This window comes from Procambarus clarkii, chromosome 94 (genome assembly GCF_040958095.1).
Source record: "Procambarus clarkii isolate CNS0578487 chromosome 94, FALCON_Pclarkii_2.0, whole genome shotgun sequence".
Classification (NCBI taxonomy): Eukaryota; Metazoa; Arthropoda; class Malacostraca; order Decapoda; family Cambaridae; genus Procambarus; species Procambarus clarkii.
The window spans coordinates 6,090,295-6,111,180 of NC_091243.1; the positions used below are offsets into that span (position 1 = coordinate 6,090,295).

The window sequence follows — 20,886 nt, forward strand, 5'->3', positions numbered from 1 at the left end:
TCGCAGCGAATGTAGCAGATGTTTATATTAATGATGTAAAGAATAAGATAACTTGATTTATACTTTTCGCTGTGTTCTTATATCTATATTTGTTGGGAGGACTTAGCTCTTGGGCCACGGCTCTGCAGCTGCAGGTATCTGCAACAGCTATACGTTCCATACTTGCAACTCTTTGGAATGAATATATTAATTCCGTTCGTTCGCTTCAGGTCGTTCAACGTGTTTGATTTACACTTAGGACCACTTCCTTACAATCCTGTGACTCATTTGTGCTTCCAGTTATCTTTTTCATCCTGTGGTTCTACTCGTCTTGCACACACTATCCTTGACCGTGTCTTCGGTATCTTGTAGGTCGTAAACACGTCCAGTCTTCATCTTCTTCCTCCCACTATTTACATGTGCAGGTTCTTTGAAGGTTATTTATCTAGTCCAGTAACAGGAGGAGGACCTGCTCCATACCTCTCTCAACACCTCTCTTCATTATTTCCGTTTCTCTCACTATTACTCCTGTACATCATGTAGTGTTATGATGGGCGTGTTCGAGAGTACAATGTGAAGATTCTCGTTGACCAGACCACACACTAGTGATTGTGTGACACAATCGACTTGAGAATGGTCCAGGACGGACCGAAACGTCGTCGTCCTTTCACGTTCTAGTGTGTGGTCTGGTCAACTTACTTTAGCCACGATATTGTGACTCATTGTCTGCAAGATTCTCGTGTCGTGTTTAAGCTGTGAGGATATCTGAGGGGAGATGGGAAGAACTTCAAGAGGAAATAAAGTATTTGACAATGTGTTACAGATGAAAGAATGATTTATGGTTATGTACAATAGGATTACCTAGATAGGAAACACGAGGATCAAGCTGGAGAACTTGAAGATGTGGAATAGAAGAACATTGCAGACAGTGAAGAAATCCACTGATGTAAACACATTCGCTGGGATACCTGATGAGTGAAGTGAGCAGGTGGCAAGATATGACAAGGGAAAAACAACATGAATGATAGAGGTTGATAAAGTGCCTCTCAGGAGCAGGCATCACTGATAGTGTTAGCCACAATGTTAGCCATGATACTGAGAATAGTATGGCTCGGCGTTGGTGGAAATTGATAGTGAATTCCTGGAAGCATTGCTAGTTTAAATTTAGTCACAATAACGTGGCTGAAATATGTTGACCAGACCACACACTAGAAGGTGAAGGGACGACGACGTTTTGGTCCGTCCTGGACCATTTTCAAGTCGATTGTCACTTGAGAATGGTCCAGGACGGACCGAAACGTCGTCGTCCCTTCATTTTCTAATGTGTGGTCTGGTCAACATTTTCCTGTGTGAGTTTGGGCCACGGGAGAGATCACAATCACGGGCAGCATTTTGGCTTGTCAAACAGTTGGCAATAAATAGTTGTTCACGGCTATTAGTGTAAATTACCGCTTCCACCGATCAAACAAAATGCAATTTTTGTAAAACTGGCAAATTTGAAAAAAAAATGTTTCGGGTGGATTTTAATTTTCTATGGCAGATGTTTCTATATCTGCCATAGAAATGTTTATTTTATATGTGAAGGTTTTAGTTATATGAGTATAGTGTTGTGGGTGAATGTTGTGAAGGAGATTGTAAACCAGTCTACCAGTCTTGAAACAAGCAGCACAAATGCTTTGGTAAAAAAATGATTTATATTTAAGAAAGTGGAAGCAAAAATGGACTCAAACATACACACACCACTCAACATTTGCACTATACAAATAACGTGAATATTATAGTTGTGAAATATACGAGTAAAGTACTTTAATATGCTCAGAATAAATCAATTTAATATGTACAGAATAAATCAATATTATTGCAATCACTGAGACAGGGAATAATGTTAGAATCAGGGGTAAACACGCTGATTAAACAGTGGTAAACTGTAGTGTGTAGTGGGGCAGTGTATCCTGCTGCACACTACCATTATCCTGGTGACCGCCCCTGGTATATGGCAGGCAGCTGCCTCGTCTGGCCTGCAATTCTTCAATTAAACTCCTCTGCCGCCCTTCAAATTCCCTTGTCTCTGGTCTCATCCGTCCCACCTCTCCCTCTCTCTCTCTCTCTCCCCCCTCTCTCTCTCTCTCTCTCTCTCTCTCTCTCTCTCTCTCTCTCTCTCTCTCTCTCTCTCTCTCTCTCTCTCTCTCTCTCTCTCTCTCTCTCTCTCTCTCTCTCTCTCTCTCTCTCTCTCTCTCTCTCTCTCTCTCTCTCTCCTTCTAGGTCGGCGTTCAATCCCTGACCGTCCAAGTAGTTGGGCACCATTCCTTCCCCACGTCACATCCTAAATTCTTATCCTGACCCCATCCCAGTGCTATATAGTCGTAAGGGCTTGGGGCCAGATTCACGAAAGCACTTACGAGCCTCTACATCTTTTCTCAATCTTTGGCGGCTTTGTTTCCAATTATTAAACAGTTAATGAACTCCGAAGCACAAGGAGGCTGTTTATAACAATAACAACAGTTGAATGGGAAGTTTTCATGCTTGTAAACTGTTTAATAAATGTAACCAAAGCCGTCAAAGATTGAGGAAAGATGTACACGTTCGTAAGTGCTTGCGTAAGTGCTTTCGTGAATCTGGCCCCTGGACCTTTCCCCTGATAATTCCCTCCCCTCACTCATACACACAAATGAGCCACAGGGACGTTAGAAATAATATTTCAAGTGTCAGAGTAGTTAACAGGTGGAATGCATTAGGCAGTGATGTGGTGGAGGCTGACTCCATACACAGTTTCAAATGTAGATATGACAGAGCCCAGTAGGCTCAGGAGTACACCAGTTGATTGACAGTTGAGAGGCGGGACCAAAGAGCTAGAGCTCAACCCCCGCACGCACGACTAGGTGGGTACACACACTATATATTACTACTAGTATCCAAACGGAAAATGGAAAATTCAGTGACCATAAGACATTAATTATAATTTACATTTTAATGGCAACCATAACTCTTGCTTCGTCCTTCCTCCTCCTCCTCCTCCTCCCTCACAGCCTCATCTTCCTGCTCCTCCTCCTCCCTCACAGCCTCATCTTCCTGCTCCTCCTCCTCCCTCACCGCCTCATCATTCACTTCGCACCACCGTACCTATTAAGGCTTATCCATCACCGTGTGATGAGGTTCTAATATCGTTCCCGCAGCGTCGGCTCCCCTCCCTGCTTCCCTTCACTCTCCCTCCTGCTTCCCCTCACCCACCTCTCCCCCGTCTCCCCCATCCATCTCTCTCTCTCTCCCAACTCTCCCTCCCCTAGCCTAGTGGTGTAGGGGGTGAGGGGGAGACATGTGCTGGAGGCCACCACATCAGAGAGGTCAGAACACCTGCTGGGTCGTGACCCACCGGACGCAAGCTAGTCTAATTAGTGTTAGGGAGGCTGCCATATCAGGTCGTTACAATAGCGCGTCTGAATAGGGGGGTCGAGGCTTGGCTCTTTCGCTTAACCTGCCTTGAAGCTTCGTGAAAATGTCCCGGCTAGTGTGTGTGTGTGTGTGTATATTAGGACCGAGAACTGTATGCAGACAGTAATAGTCAGTTACATCCCAGCCAATAACCAAAGGTCTACGGAGGAATACAACAGATGCAGTTAGAGCTGCCTGAAGGTAATGCCACTAGCGGGGGGGGGGGCCTGGAGCTCTAATACATGGAGATATGAATCACTATAATAGACTAGATAACGAGCGGTGGTCCCGGAGGTGGTCTCCTGGGGCCCTGGGGAGCAAGGCTGGAGGGCCCTGGGGAGCCAGGCTGGGTGCCCTGGGGAGCAAGACTGGGGGGCTCTGGGGAGTAAGGCTGGGGGCCACAGTGGTCAACCAGCTCTTGACACAACCTATCACACACCTGACAACAATAAGGAAACACCACACACCAGCAACACCACACCTGCTGGTGCTATAAGGTACAAAATGTCACAATAATGGCTGAAAATTAGACCTTCCAGGAGGGCCAGAAGCGAATGTCTCAGTCCGTGGTGGAGCATTATACAGCGGTGGTCTTACAAATGTGTAGATTACCTTGCAGGAGTCCTGATTAATCTAAACGAGATTCTTATCTTTGCCAGCGTCCCATATGCTGCTGATGTTATCCTGTTTGTGTGTGTCTTCGGTGTGAGTGTGGGAGTTATAGCCATTCCCAGATCATTCCCTCTTTCCGACTCCTGTAGTTCCCTTTCCTTTATGGTGTAGATCCCCTCTGGTCTCCCCTCTCCCGTCCTCATTCCCACGGTGCTAATGTTGGTGTTGGTGGTGGCATAGGTGGTGGTTAAGGTGGTGATGGTGGTGGCATAGGTGGTGGTTATGGTGGTGCTGGTGGTGGCATAGGTGGTGGTTATGCTGGTGGTGGTGGTGGTAATACACAAGGAACTTTGATTGTTTTGGTGATGTCAATGTTGTCAGTTTTGATGTTAGTGGTGGTGTTAGTGGTGGTGGTGGTGGTGGTGTTAGTGGTGGTGGTGGTGGTGGTGTTAGTGGTGGTGGTGATGGTGGTGTTAGTGGTGGTGTTAGTGGTGGTGGTGGTGGTGGTGTTAGTGGTGCTCTGACTACCGCTGGAGGGACCCGAGCACCATTGCTCATTAAGACCAGAAAGTCTTTTGTCTCTCATGTATTCATTTTCCCATTGTTTCCCAGTGGCCGGTGGTGACTCCCCCCCTCCCCCACACCTCCTGGTGGAGCCCCAGTGGTGACCCCCACACCACCTGGTGGAGCCCCAGTGGTGACCCACACACCACCTGGTGGAGCCCCAGTGGTGACCCACACACACACCACCTGGTGGAGCCCCAGTGGTGACCCCCACACACACCACCTGGTGGAGCCCCAGTGGTGAGTTCCTCCCCCCTACACCACCTGGTGGAGCCTCACCAGGGGTGGGGATGTGAGGTGCTCCAAGACGGTGAGAAAGGCTCCAGTTCAGAGACTGAGTGATTAAATTCCGTTGTGCGGATGTCCGAGTAGTCACGTCCCTGACCAAATGAAGGGAAGGCTCCGCTAAGCCCCGCCCACCTGTAATTAGTCCGCCAATAAGAAGCCTGCAAAGGCCGCAGAATGGGGGGGGGGGGGACAAGGGTCCTCAAGGGTTCTATCTGGCACATGATACCGCACTCATTTGAGGATAAAAAAACTCCTTTACTCCGCTCAAGCAGACAGGTTATAAGGAAGAGAGACGTGTTACAGGTCATCTTCCTGTCTCTCCCAGGTTAAAGTATGAGGAACCAGGCACAGTAAGACCTGTACACTCGACATAATGAACTTCACTTCAGGTTGTCGTCGTCATAGCGAGGTAGTCACTGTTACGAGGGCACCACATCAGCCTCTCACGGTAGTCACGATGAAAGTAGTGAATTATTTGGAAAGGGTAGAAAGGTCCTTTCCCAGAAAGGGAAAAAACCAAAAAGGAACAGGTAGATTCGAACCCTTCTTTGTAACGAGGGGACAGGTAGATTCGAACCCTTCTTTGTAACGAGGGGACAGGTAGATTTGAAGCCTTCTTTGTAACGAGGGGACAGGTAGATTCGAAGCCTTCTTTGTAACGAGGGGACAGGTAGATTCGAAGCCTTCTTTGTAACGAGGGGACAGGTAGATTCGAACCCTTCTTTGTAACGAGGGGACAGGTAGATTCGAAGCCTTCTTTGTAACGAAGGGACAGGTAGATTCGAAGCCTTCTTTGTAACGAAATGGAAGAACCGAGAGTTACAGTGGTGACAGTCAGGCGTGACAAAGGGGATATCATCCTGTGACAAACTTACTGAAATGAAACGGGGAGAAAGGCGGTAATTGTTATTTGGTAATTGGTATTTGTTAACGAATATTTTAGTGTACTTGGTAAAGGTCTGGTGAACAAGGTGGGGAGAGGAGCTCAGGCAGCTGGTCAACGGAGTGCCTATCTTCTTCTTGAGGTTATCTTGAGATGATTTCGGGGCTTTTTAGTGTCCCCGCGGCCCGGTCCTCGACCAGGCCTCCACCCCCAGGAAGCAGTCCGATACAGCTGACTAACACCCAGGAACCTATTTTACTGCTAGGTAACAGGGGCATAGGGTGAAAGAAACTCTGCCCATTGTTTCTCGCCGGCGCCTGGGATCGACCCCGGGACCACAGGATCACAAGTCCAGCGTGCTGTACGCTCGGCCGACCGGCTCCTGACACACTCAACACAAACGGTCATATTGAGACTGTTTTCGAACTTTAAGGATATAACTATTAGTCCCTCAAGGGATCGCTTCTTGACTGTAATGTTTCTAACGTATATGAATGTCCAGCGCGAGAGTGTGACCTGGTACACGTCAGTGTGTGCACGTGATGCAGTGGTAAAGCATTCTGAGATACATGGATGACGTTCACAACTTGCAGGTATGGAGTTGGCAGTTAGAATTTAACCAAAACAAGTGTAAGGTAATGAAATCAGGAATGGGCAATACGAGACGGAGAGATAAGAAGTTTAAACTATATTTTGACTTTATAATGTAGTGTCAACTACACCATAAAGTGAATGTAATTGTAGGCAATGAGTAAAGAATAGCTTGAGAATGGAAATAATGCCTGAACCAGCATCATAATAACATATGAATATGGCAACACCGGCCATACAGGGGAAGCTGCCAAACATTAAAATAAAATTTAAGATCTATATAAGGAGCCTTGTAAGACTGTACAGCCTATGTCAGACCAACACTGTAAACAAACACACGCACAGATTTGTAACGAAGCTGGTTATATAATTAACGGGACTAAGCTACACATACAGGTTAAGGAAACTAGATCTGTCAACACTGTATGAGAGAAGGATGAGAGTAAATTATCACTATATATTTACCCTCACTATCTTGTACTTAAAGTGGACAAGGATAGCACCACCACCAAACAAGAAGACGCTGGAAGACAGAAGAGTTAGGGGGGACATGATCACCACATTCAAGATTCTGAAGGGAATTGATAGAGTAGATAAAGACAGGCTATTTAACACAAGAGGCACACGCACTAGGGGACACAGGTGGAAACTGAGTGCCCAAATGAGCCACAGAGATATTAGAAAGAACTTTTTTAGTGTCAGAGTGGTTGACAAATGGAATGCATTAGGAAGAGATGTGGTGGAGGCTGACTCCATACACAGTTTCAAGTGTAGATATGATAGAGCCCAGTAGGCTCGGGAACCTGTACACCTGTTGATTGACGGTTGAGAGGCGGGACCAAAGAGCCAGAGCTCAGCCCCCGCAAACGCAACTAGGTGAGTACACTACCACCACCACCACACACCACCACCACCACCACCACCACCTCCACCACCACCACCACCACCACCACCACCACCACCACCACCACCACCACCACCACCACCACCACCACCACCACCACACACCACCACCACCACCACCACCACCACACACCACCACCACCACCACCACCACCACCACCACACACCACCACCACCACCACCACCACCACACACCACCACCACCACCACCACCACCACCACCACCACCACCATCACACTTATTCAAAGAACACAACAAACCAATAAATATTCTTCAAAGCAAGACAAACAAGTCATCCTGACCCAAAGTGGCCTTAAAAGTTTATTTATGATTTTGTTGTCTGAAGAAGTGAGAGAAGACGCCGGTAGGAGGCTCCAGGGAGGAGGCTCCAGGGAGGAGGCTCCAGGGTGGAGGCTCCAGGGAGGAGGCTCCAGGGAGGAGGCTCCAGGGAGGAGGCTCCAGGGTGGAGGCTCCAGGGAGGAGGCTCCAGGGAGGAGGCTCCAGGGAGGAGGCTCCAGGGAGGAGGCTCCAGGGTGGAGGCTCCAGGGAGGAGGCTCCAGGGAGGAGGCTCCAGGGAGGAGGCTCCAGGGTGGAGGCTCCAGGGAGGAGGCTCCAGGGTGGAGGCTCCAGGGAGGAGGCTCCAGGGTGGAGGCTCCAGGGAGGAGGCTCCAGGGAGGAGGCTCCAGGGAGGAGGCTCCAGGGTGGAGGCTCCAGGGAGGAGGCTCCAGGGAGGAGGCTCCAGGGAGGAGGCTCCAGGGTGGAGGCTCCAGGGAGGAGGCTCCAGGGTGGAGGCTCCAGGGCGGAGGCTCCACGGAAGAGGCTCCAGGGAGGAGGCTCCAGGGAGGAGGCTCCAGGGAGGAGGCTCCAGGGAGGAGGCTCCAGGGAGGAGGCTCCAGGGCGGAGGCTCCACGGAAGAGGCTCCAGGGAGGAGGCTCCAGGGAGGAGGCTCCAGGGAGGAGGCTCCAGGGCGGAGGCTCCAGGGAGGAGGCTCCAGGGAGGAGGCTCCAGGGAGGAGGCTCCAGGGTGGAGGCTCCACAGAAGAGGCTCCAGGGAGGAGGCTCCAGGGAGGAGGCTCCAGGGAGGAGGCTCCAGGGAGGAGGCTCCAGGGTGGAGGCTCCAGGGCGGAGGCTCCACGGAAGAGGCTCCAGGGAGGAGGCTCCAGGGAGGAGGCTCCAGGGCGGAGGCTCCAGGGTGGAGGCTCCAGGGAGGAGGCTCCAGGGAGGAGGCTCCAGGGCGGAGGCTCCAGGGTGGAGGCTCCAGGGAGGAGGCTCCAGGGTGGAGGCTCCAGGGAGGAGGCTCCAGGGAGGAGGCTCCAGGGTGGAGGCTCCAGGGAGGAGGCTCCAGGGAGGAGGCTCCAGGGTGGAGGCTCCAGGGAGGAGGAACTCGGGCCTCTGCACCATATAAGTGACACAGTAACCATGACAAGTCTGACAGTGACACAGTAACCATGACACTCTGACAGTGACACAGTAACCATGACAGTGACACAGTAACCCTGACACATCTGACAGTGACACAGTAACGATTCCTTGTGTGAGAGTACAAACTATCCACCTATTTAGATACAAATTACTGTAACGATCGTTAATAGTCAGAATTCGTACGTTCTTAGCTTTTAGATTGTAGTAAACTGACTAGTATGGAATTATTTTAAAATAAATTAAGTTAAAACACAAATTTAAATATTCCTAGGCCTAGTATAGTACACATATGTACTATATTAGGCCTCAGATATCGTGCATTAGGCCTAGGGAGGTTAGGTTAGTTTAGTGTGTCAAAGCAACACAGGTAAAAAATAGTTTTTCGGTTTGTCCAACTCAATAGTTCAGATTTCTACGATATAATTGCGTTGTAGATCGGTATATATATATATATATATATATATATATATATATATATATATATATATATATATATATATATATATATATATATATATATATATATATATATATATATATGTCGTACCTAGTAGCCAGAACGTACTTCTCAGCCTACTATGCAAGGCCCGATTTGCCTAATAAGCCAAGTTTTCATGAATTAATATATTTTCTCTAATTTTTTTTCTTATGAAAAGATAAAGCTACCCATTTCATTATGAATGAGGTCAATTTTTTGTTATTGGAGTTAAAATTAACGTAGATATATGACCGAACCTAACCAACCCTACCTAACCTAACCTAACCTATCTTTATAGGTTAGGTTAGGTTAGGTAGCCGAAAAAGTTAGGTTAGGATAGGTTAGGTAGTCGAAAAATAATTAATTCATGAAAACTTGGCTTATTAGGCAAATCGGGCCTTGCATAGTAGGCTGAAAAGAGCGTTCTGGCTACTAGGTACGACATATATATATATATACTATTGTCCTCATCGTTACTATAAGTACTACCAAAATAGGAGGATAGGGTGCAGTCCCTCCTCCTGTATCGGTAGTACTTAAGGTAACGTCATCCGACATGATTACTCCTAAATCTTTTGTTAACCTTTTCTCTCTCTAGTGTGATTTATATTGTATTATAATAATTTATAAGACGAGTTCCAGCCGAGTAGCTGGAATTGGTCTTCAATGAATATCATGTTTCCTGTGGCCCACTGGAAAACCTGATTTACATCAGACTGGAGGTGTGCTGTGTCCTATATATTGTCAACTCAAAACATCCTTATCATCTGCAGAGGATAATACAGTACTATAGTTTGTGTTCTTAGTGTGTTATGAGGACAAGACAAACCACTGGAGCAAGTACAGTACCGTGGGAGGACTTAACCTCTCACGGTGGATGGTCCAGATTTTATTTTGACTTATGTTGACCAGACTACACACTAGAAAGTGAAGGGACGCCAACGTTTCGGTCCGTCTTGGACCATTCACACAATCGACTTGAGAATGGTCCAGGACGGACCGAAACGTCGTCGTCCTTTAACTTTCTAGTGTCGTCTGGTCATCATATTTCAGCCACGTTATTGTGACTCCTCGTCTGCTTATTTTGACTTACTCTTTAGTTTGTGTTCATAAGGAAGTTAATGGTCCATCTTCCTACTTTGCCAGTAAGGCCTTTTGTGTGTGATAACATCATGGTCATATTTGTCGACAACGTTCTCGAAATGTGTGTTAGATCGGCGTTTTGCTCGTCTTTCATGGCATTTAAGGCCATGTCATAGTGATCAAAGTATTGTGAGAGGCAGGAGGGTTTATGGTGCATGTTCCCTCAGTTCCTCTTCACAATCCCTACTTACATATACCCCCATAGATAATATTAGCAGGTTCCAAGCTGGAGCTCTATTTGTTTGTCTTGGTCTGGGTAATACACTGGGCTGGTTCTATGCTGGTAATTTTAGATGAAAATCCTAAAGATTCCTAATGTTGCTCAGTCACTTCCTTTTGGGATGGACTAGTGCTTCTGTAACTCTACTTTGGTTTTGTATTTCGTCTGTGTATACATTCCTGGGTGGTGGGGATGGCGGTGTACTCTTCTGATATTCTGCAACATACATTCCTTAGTTCCTCTGTGTCCGGGGCTCTGAAGGAATAAAAATTTTATCTCATTGTTAAAACTGAATTTCAATTTTTCCCCTCGCACAGTTTCCAATTTTCCCCCCACATACCATTTCCAATATTATCTCCTCACTATTTCCTGTTCCGCACGATTTATATTTCACCCCCCTCCCCCCTTCTCCTCTCTGTACCGATTCCAAATTTTCCCTCTGCACCATTTCTTAGCTCACCCCCACACACTATTTCCTATTTTCTCTGCATCTATTATTTTACTTGTTAATAGGGCCCAAGCGTGTTAAAACAATGGACATTGTATATATTGTATTCACAAACTGAACGTCACTCAATCTTTGACATTTCTCGTTAATTTTGCTAATGTCTGAGGACTATATGGGAATATTTAGAGGTTAGACCAGCTTATGAGTTCTGTGTGACGAACAGACAGAATTCCGTGTGATAGTCGCCTCAGAAAGTCGAAATTTGACAATATTTTGCCAAAGGATCAGCTACAAGGAACCAACCCTGGAAACAAACCGTAATTGACCCTATTTTCCGCTTGTTACAACTTGTAATAAAGTTGTTGCATCTTGGCTTAACGTGTTTATGACGTATTACAACGTTGTTACAACTTGCTATATTGGTTGTTATAACTGGTTAGGAGGCGTTAAAACTTCTTCGAACGTTGTAGCAACGTCGTAGTTTCGGTGTGTGTTTGGCGGGTTAACTTCTTTCATGATTTATAGTTGTCTTAGGATATTGCAGTTCTTCCTGGAGACTCAAGGCGGCATGTCTTGATTTTTTTGAACATATTACATGAGATTAATTTTAATTTTCTAATGTGCCTAAAGGAAGTGTTATGTTTGAAAATTGGTATAATAATAAAGATTAATTATTAAAAAATTATATGTTATAAGATATGAGTTTTGGTGTGTTTAATGTGATATTAAACCCACTGCATTTTTAGGGATAGCTTCTTGATAATCTAAAGATAAAAATATATAATAAAATAAATGAAGAGAAAGTACCAAGCCATTATGTAGTTAATGTGGACAAGGATAGCACCACAACCCCACACTACGACCACACACACACACACACTGCCACCACCACACACACTACCACCACACACACACAACCACCACACACACTACCACCACACACACTGCCACCACCACACACACTACCACACACACACACACTGCCACCACCACACACACTACCACACACACACACACACAACCACCACATACACACTGGTGGTCAGGATAAGCATTTGGAATGGGACGAGGGCCGGGGCGGGGAAGGAATAGTGCCCAACCACTTGGACGGTCGGGGATTGAACGCCGACCTGGATGAGGCGAGACTGTCGCTCTACCGTCCAGCCCCAAGGTTGAAACGAGTAAATATCACTGTGGGTGAGCTTTAAGACTATTCTGCTCCTACCCCAACTATCCCCTCTTCCTTGACCACCTACCCCTACCCCCATCTCACAACCCCCCTCCCCTCTCCCGACCCCCTATTGCAACCACTCTATCCTCCACCTACCCCCCTACCCCTCCCTCTCGACCCCAGACCACTAACATGGTCTGGTGCTCGTGAGATATGACCTATGAACTCCCTCCACCATCTCATCCTTCCTCTGTCTTCCAGGCAGCTGGCCTCGGCCCACCTGCCTGCCCCCTCGGCCCACCTGTCTCCTCTACTCTCCCGGCAGGTGGCCTCGGCCCACCTGCCTGCCTCTCGGCCCACCTGTCTCTTCTACCCTCCCGGCAGGTGGCCTCGGCCCACCTGTGTGACGAGCACACCGGAGTCGTGCTGGGGGTAGATGCGTGTAGCAATTCTCTCTCGTCCTCTCCAGCAGGCGGAGTGGACACCTCGTTAAAATGGTGTGTGAAGAATGGAGAGAGAGAGAGAGAGAGAGAGAGAGAGAGAGAGAGAGAGAGAGAGAGAGAGAGAGAGAGAGAGAGAGAGAGAGAGAGAGAGAGAGAGAGAGAGAGAGAGAGAGAGTGAGTGAGTGAGTGAGTGTGTGAGAGTGAGTGAGTAAGCAACCAAGCGCTCTGAATTCGAACAGATGTTCTTAAGGGAGGCTGTGCTACAGTCATTGGGCCCCGACCCTTTACCGCCAAAACGTCTGGTTTTGGCGGTAAAGACATTGGCGAGTCTTTGAGGGGTGGGACAAGAGGGCAGGAGTGGACGACGGAGGACGGGTCCTGGTCAAGGAGCACGTGCAGGAAGCATGGCGGGTGAACCAGTACTAGGGAAGACCAGGTTGAACTTAAGCCCAAGTTACTCCCAACTTACCTGGGCCCCGGGAAGATGCTGGGAAAGTTTCCGCGAGGCGTCGCCCAGGAAGCCGTGACCCGGACTTAAGGTGGTTTTTTTTATCCTCTTTATCCCCAAGTTTTCGTTACGTTTCTCTCTCCTTTCATTTATATTGTGCACATTTACCCGTATTTGTTTATTCAGTAACGGCAACACTCCCTTGATAGTGTGAACCCGCCAAACACACACCAAAACTACGACGTTGGTACAACGTTCCAACAAGTTTTAACACCTAACCAGTTATAACAACCAATATAGTAAGTTGTAACAACGTTCTAATACGTCATAAACACGTTAAGCCAAGATGTAACAACTTTATTACAAGTTGTAACAAGCGGAAAATAGATTGAGTTTCGGTTTGTGTTTCCAGGGAAGCCCTCATCATTATCATCACGGGAAGCAGGTCAACCGAGAGTCTGAACTGTTCTTCAGCAAAGAGGAGAAACTCTTGATTATCCTAGGGGGCTCACCATAGCCCGTGCTACTTGAAACTTTGTTCCAGGAAGCGAATCTTTAACAGCAGCATCTTGATTATTTAATTGATTGGGACGTCTGAACACCTGGTCTACCATTGGGCCTCGATCCTGGGGTCAGGTACTGCTCTTCAACGGTCCAGATTGATGCGATGTCTGGGGTCACGTATCGCCTGGGGTCACGTATCGCCTGGGATCACGTAGCGCCTGGGGTCACGTATCGCCTGGGGTCACGTATCGCCTGCGGTCACGTATCGCCTGGGATCACGTATCGCCTGGGGTCACGTATCGCCTGGGGTCCCGTATCGCCTGGGGGTCACGTATCGCCTGGGGTCACGTATCGCCTGGGGTCACGTATCGCCTGGGGTCACGTATCGCCTGGGGTCCCGTATCGCCTGGGGTCCCGTATCGCCTGGGGGTCCCGTATTGCCTGGGGTCACGTATCGCCTGGGGTCACGTATCGCCTGGGGTCACAGGGAACCTGATACATTGTTCTGCCTTGCGGCTGTCAGAACAGAAACCGCCTCTCTTCGGACAGAGAGACGGTGTCCGGCGCCGGCTTGACTGGGAGTTGGCGGGCTCCTGCTGTGCTCTTTGGGCCGTGTGCTCGTCGTACACTGGGAGAAGTTTTCGCGCTTTTGCCCAAATTGGAGTAGAGATAAATAGGAACTATGGCGATTCTTTCACTCGGCAACGACTTTATTCGTCTACTCAGACTTCACAGCACAACTGACTTATTATCGTCTGGGTCATTCCTTCTCGACTATATTTTTTTTCGCCTCTCTGGGTCACTCTAGGGGATCTCCAAACATGCTCTTAACAGTGTGTTTATCCGCCGCAAGGGACAGTAGACTCGACAGCAGGGAGCGTGTCTATAGCAGCAGCGAGGCTGTGTTACCCGGGATCAGCCGGGGCACCTCCTCACCCCACTGGGGGTCCCGTGGTCATGAATCAACTACTGATTGCACTGCAAAGTGCACTGTTAAGTAATGTAAATTACAATGTATAATTTTCATTTATTTTTGCAATATTTTGACATATGTAATGTATATATAGTTTTCGTCAAATTTACGTTGCTCGTTTTAGTATGATGGAAAGGAAGTGTGTGTGTGTGTGTGTGTGTGTGTGTGTGTGTGTGTGTGTGTGTGTGTGTGTGTGTGTGTGTGTGTGTGTGTGTGTGTGTGTGTGTGTGTGTGTGTGTGTGTAATTACCTAAGTAATTACCTAAGTGTAGTTACAGGATGAGAGCTACGCTCGTTGTGTCCCGTCTTCCCAGCACTCTTTGTCATATAACATGTGTGTGTGTGTGTGTGTGTGTGTGTGTGTGTGTGTGTGTGTGTGTGTGTGTGTGTGTGTGTGTGTGTGTGTGTGTGTGTGTGTGTGTGCGTGTGTGTGTGTGCGTGTGTGTGCGCACACATTGTTATTAGAAAATTTGTGCCTATAGGATCTTGGTCCTAGATCTTGGATCTTAGATCTTGGTCCCCGCATTTTTAGCCGCTGGTTATCTATTGTAATGACTCCTGCCCTATTCCACTGTCAATTCTTCGCGTGGAATTATGATTGGAGTACGCTTCAACAACCTGCTCATTTAGCTTATATCATTCCCACTACTCTTACCCTAAAACAAAATTCTCGTTTCTATGGCACGTCTGATTCTCAGGCTTCCACCCATGGAAGCTTGAGAGGGAAGCCACCCATGATCTCACTTTTTATTGGTATTCATTTTGAATATCTCCTCACAATCCTCCTCAGTATTTTATGTCTGTTAAGTCCTTTCTCTCTCCCTTTCTCTCGTGCCGTCAAACCTGCTTCTTGTATTTCTTCACACCCACATCCCTCGCACTTCCGGGACCTGCTTCCTTGCAAACTTTTGAACCCTGTCTAGTTTTCTTATGTGTTCTTTGAGATAGGGGCTCGGCGATGGAGCTGCATAATCTTAGTAAGGTCTCACGTATGTGTTACATAGCGTAAGTGTTACCTTTCAATCAGGTGGGTAAGACCTGAGCTAGTGGCATGCTGAGGCCCCCCCTGTCGCTTCTTTTAATATGGGGAAATATTATCTGGTCCCATAGCTCTATTTTCCTCTAATGGTGGCTCATTACTTCCTCTGGTGTTATCTCAATATTTGTCACTCGTCTCGGGTCACTTCCTCTCCTAGCACCGGAAGCTGTTCTGGGTGAACCAAGAACACATCATGGCAACTGACATTTCATACCTTACAAGTTTCCTTATCTATGTTGTCCTCTCCTCTGGCATTATCAAGTCACTTGGTCACTTACTCCGCCGGGTTCGCTCATCTAATATGACTTTGTTATAACTTCCGTTATTCCTTTCCTTTAGATATAATGTAATTTAATTGTTGTGGGTACTCCTGTTACGTCTGTATTCGTTCCCACCTCTTTCATATATTACCGGTTTTCTTCTCTCCTGCTTTGTCCAATCCCTCCTGCTTTGCCCAATCCCTCCTGCTTTGTCCAATCCCTCCTGCTTTGCCCAATCCCTCCTGCTTTGTCCAATCCCTCCTGCTTTGTCCAATCCCTCCTGCTTTGTCCAATCCCTCCTCCTTTGTCCAATCCCTCCTGCTTTGCCCAATCCCTCCTCCTTTGCCCAATCCCTCCTGCTTTGTCCAATCCATCCTGCTTTGTCCAATCCATCCTGCTTTGTCCAATCCATCCTGCTTTTCGTTGTAGTCTGTTGGGATTGTCTACTGAACTGTGTGTGTGTGAAAGGAGGGGAGAAAATATATAGGGATCAGGAGAGACATGATCACCCGATGCAAATCTCTCGAGGAAACAGAGAGAGCAGATGTTTAGAATAGGTGATACACATATACAAATGAGCCACATAAACATTAGCAAGCAAGCGTCTAAGCGTCTGCATGGTGTGGAGAGGAGAAGGCTAGGAAGTGCAGTCGTGGAGGCAGACTCGATGCACAGATTGATGTATATAGATATTACCAAGGCCAGTAGCATCTTGAACCTGGACATCTTTGATTTAAAGATTGATCAGTTGGACTGACGAGCTGAAGCTCAATTTCCGCAAGTACAGTTAGGTGAGTACCAAGGGGGGGGGGGGGGGGGTTAGTCCATTTAGGAAATCTCTTAAACAATTGCAATCAATCATTTGCAAACTTTTACCCGCACCGCACATTTTCCCTCTTTCATTGCCTCAGTCCCCCTCTCCCTCAATCCTTCTTTCATTCCCCCTTCTTCGTTCCAACCTCTCTTTTTTCCCATATCTTTTATTCCCTGCTCCCTTATTTTTACAATACATTCTCTCAATCTGTTTCTCTCTTTTCCCATTTCTCCTCCCCCCCCCCATCCGTTCCACTCACCAACTTCAACTGTGTGTGTGTGTGTGTGTGTGTGTGTGTGTGTGTGTGTGTGTGTGTGTGTGTGTGTGTATGTGTGTGTGTGTGTGTGTGTGTGTGTGTGTGTGTGTGTGTGTGTGTGTGTGTGTGTGTACTGTGTGTGTGTGTGTGTGTGTGTGTGTGTGTGTGTGTGTGTGTGTGTGTGTGTGTGTGTGTGTGTGTGTACTGTGTGTGTGTGTGTGTGTGTGTGTGTGTGTGTGTGTGTGTGTGTGTGTGTGTGTGTGTGTGTGTGTGTGTGTGTGTGTGTGTAGCGAATAAAAGCATTGTTTTGTTGAGGTGTTTGTCAGGCCGGCAACACACACACACCTCCAACACACACACACCTCTCCAACACACACACACACCTCTCCAACAATGAGGCGTGGGACTCGCCTCACTTCAGAGAGTGGACCGGTTGTGCTCGGCCTCCGTGTAATACTTGACACTATACCTCGCTTCCACGGGAATAACAACACGAGCGGAGCGGAGCGGACCCCAAACAATGAAACCATAGTTTTCAAACCCATGAAATGTGATACAGTGGTATAGAGTTCCGCTTTCTCTTGCTCTTACCGAAGTGTTGATAGGAGAGCTAGAGGGCGACAACAGTAGACAGGGCTAACTGTCCCCCTCAGTCTGATGTATGTGGTCAGGGTGTGTACTGTGTGTGTGTATGTGTGTGTGTGTGTGTGTGTGTGTGTGTGTGTGTGTGTGTGTGTGTGTGTGTGTGTGTGTGTGTGTGTGTGTGTGTGTGTGTGTGTGATATGAATTTATTAATTGTTATTAAAGGGAATTTTGCTTCTAATATTTGTCAATGCTTTTGCACCGTGTATTCAGCGTGTATTCAGCGTGTATTCACCGTGTATTCACCGTGTATATAGTTATGAATAACTATATTTTATACTTTGGATAATAATTATTAAATATAAAACCCCTGAATGCAAATATTTGTTTTGTTCCGCCTTAGTGATTTTTATATTTGTGGCATTTTGTGGTAATTGAGTTTTTTTGTGGTAATTTCACACTGTTATGAGTATGGTAAGATGCTGGGATAAGACACGGGGGATACGACCCTAGACCAAACTGGATCGATTATATAAATTAAGATTGTGGAGAAGCACAATAAGGCAGAGACTAGACACTGTGTGAAGGAGGGTTGCTTGTGCAGCTCTAATCCAAGATGAGAACATTTAACTTCTTGTCTATATGAAAACCAACCTATTCGTTGGGGTAACTTAGAGACAGGAAAGTCCTGGGTAAATACTGGTTTGCAAATGGTTGTCGTTTTATGGAACGAATTGCAGAGTATCTGAATAGACTTGGGAGTTCTGGGTTGTTTCCAGCTAAGGTTAGTCATACATAAATATCAGTGTGAGTGGATATAAATAGGAGCTGCCTCGTATTTGCCAATGATCCTTCTGTAGTGTCCTATATTCTGACGTTCTTAAAACCTTGTGTTCTTATGTTCAAAAGAACAAAGAACACCGTTCACTTTACACTCAACTATAGTATTTTGGCTCGATAGTCTCCTGTTATAATGTTATTTACAAGAAATATTATTCTGTATATCACGTTTCTGATATTATTTTAGCTGGGATTGGCACAGTGGGGGGGGGGGATTGTTTGTATTTAAACCTGGCTGTGTATGTCCGTAGAGTTACATGGACAGCTGATGGTACTCTCCACTTGTTAACTGTTCATCACTTGGGTGCCGTTCTTCTGAACATGCTGTTCATTTAGATGTGTCCCGTTCTGTGGTGGTGTTGTGTGGGTGTTCGCCCAGCTGACTGTTCCCTGCATCAGCGACCTGAGTGACCTTTGGTCAGTGTCTGTTCACTGCATTACTGAACATTACCTTTTAATGTTAGCCTGGTTGTCTCTTGAAGAATATTGTTTGGTTTAAAGAAGCTTTCTTGCTCTATTACCTCCCATTGATCACCAGGAGAGCTTTCCAGTCTTTTGTGCTGTGAGTCGATGCTCGCCTGAAGGACGTGCTGTGGCTCCTGGTCACCGCCTCCGTGTGTGTGTGGGTGAACAAAGAGTGCAGAGCTGCTACACTGGACCACACACTCCTCCTCACAGTACCAGGAGGAGGAGGATGAGCAGGAAGAGGAGGAGACGACGGTAAGAGGGAGAGAGGAAGGGAGGGAGAGGGAGAGGGAGAGAGAGGGAGAGAAGTTTGTTAAAGCCGCTCGTTCACAATGGAGACCATCGTAGACTCTGTACTGAACCAGACTGTGTACCTCACTGTGTACCGTACTCGACTGTGCACCTCTCTGTGTACCGTACTCGACTGTGCACCTCTCTGTGTACCGTACTCGACTATGCACCTCTCTGTGTACCGTACTCGACTGTGCACCTCTCTGTGTACCGTACTCGACTGTGTACCTCACCGTGTACCGTACTCGACTGTGCACCTCACCGTGTACCGTACTCGACTGTGTACCTCACTGTGTACCGTACTCGACTGTCCACCTGACTGGTCAATCTTGGTCTTCTAGTCTCCCTCCTCTAGATGTACTGGCCTGGACATACTCCTAGAGTCGTTCGTTAGCTCCTAAGCCCCGCCTCTCCAATCTTTACCAGTTTACCATTGTAATATTTACACTGAAAGTGGCCCCCTCCTGCCGACCATTCTAATACTTCCCTCATAACCTCTCATCACTCTCAACCCTCACACTGTGACCCTTAGGTTCCTTCCTGAAAGGTACTCCCTCACTCGCCTCATAGGTCTCGTAGACACAGCGGGTTCTTCGCTAGTCTCTTGTGAGGAACACTGTTAGGTGAATTCTGCTAGTCAAGAAATATGCAGTCTGCCCACCATTGTCTTCTGCTTGATTGCTCTTCTATTGTATGTATTCCTTAGTTACAAAGTTAACGACAAACTGTGGGAACGTAAGCAATTTTAGAAAAGTTAATAAATGTTGAGAAAATTGCAGCGGAGAAAGAGATAAGAAGGGAAGGATTACATATATATTAATAAAGGAGAGATCAAGTAAGTGAAAGAATTAAATAAATCTTTGGAGAGAATATATATATATCGTACAACGATTATCACGAACACAGTGTGTGTGTGTGTGTGTGTGTGTGTGTGTGTGTGTGTGTGTGTGTGTGTGTGTGTGTGTGTGTGTGTGTGTGTGTGTGTGTGTGTTTTTGTGTGTGTGTGTGTGTGTGTGTGTGTGTGTGTGTGTGTGTGTGTGTGTGTGTGTGTGTGTGTGTGTGTATGTGTGTGTGTGTGTGTGTGTGTGTGTGTGTGTGTGTGTGTGTGTGTGTGTGTGTGTGTGTGTGTGTGTGTGTGTGTGTGCCTCTCGTTTTATGTCAACAAAGACTAGGGTTCATAAAGACTGTCAGTTGACGTGCCTAATAAAGCTGCAAGCAAGAGCTGTTATCCTAATTCAGCTCATCTGAAGCCGGCCCCTTAGAGGCCCTATTTATTTCATGAGCCTATTACATACATCAGTAGGAATACCCTTTATCCATTAACATCAATATGTAACGATAATACATGGAACAGGACACGAACCTGTAGCGAAGTGTGTGCCAGTTTGATTTACTCTTGCTACTCTCTTTTATTCTTGTTTTTACTCTTCCCCCAGTTTTCTCTTGTTCTGTTTTCTCTCCCATTTGTCCAACTGCCTTCCTCGCTTCTCCTTCATGTGTGCCTGTTTCCAGTAATCCTCGAGCCTCCCGCTCGGTGAATAGCGAGACTGTTCGTACAGCACCGCAGGTATTTCACGCCTTCCCTCCCTCCCTGCCTGCCTGCCTGGCTGCCTCCCTCCCTGCCTGCCTGCCTGCCTGGCTGCCTCCCTCCCTGCCTGCCTGCCTGCCTGGCTGCCTCCCTCCCTGCCTGCCTGCCTGCCTCCCTGCCTGCCTCTCTGCTGAACCTTTAAAGCGGCATCTCTACTCGACACAACACCTAGTCCTGTGAATACGTACAACCTTCTACAGTTTGTTCAATATTAAACTAATTAGTTTTTAAGTATTAAACTTTATCTATCTAG

General features: G+C 47.1%; 1 protein-coding gene across 1 annotated transcript in view; it reads left to right on the plus strand.

The window, feature by feature from the left end:
• The window catches only part of LOC123747267 (protein SSUH2 homolog), a 411,115-nt gene that overhangs the window by 68,236 nt on the left and 321,993 nt on the right, over positions 1-20,886 (plus strand). The gene's annotated exons all lie outside the window — the stretch shown is intronic.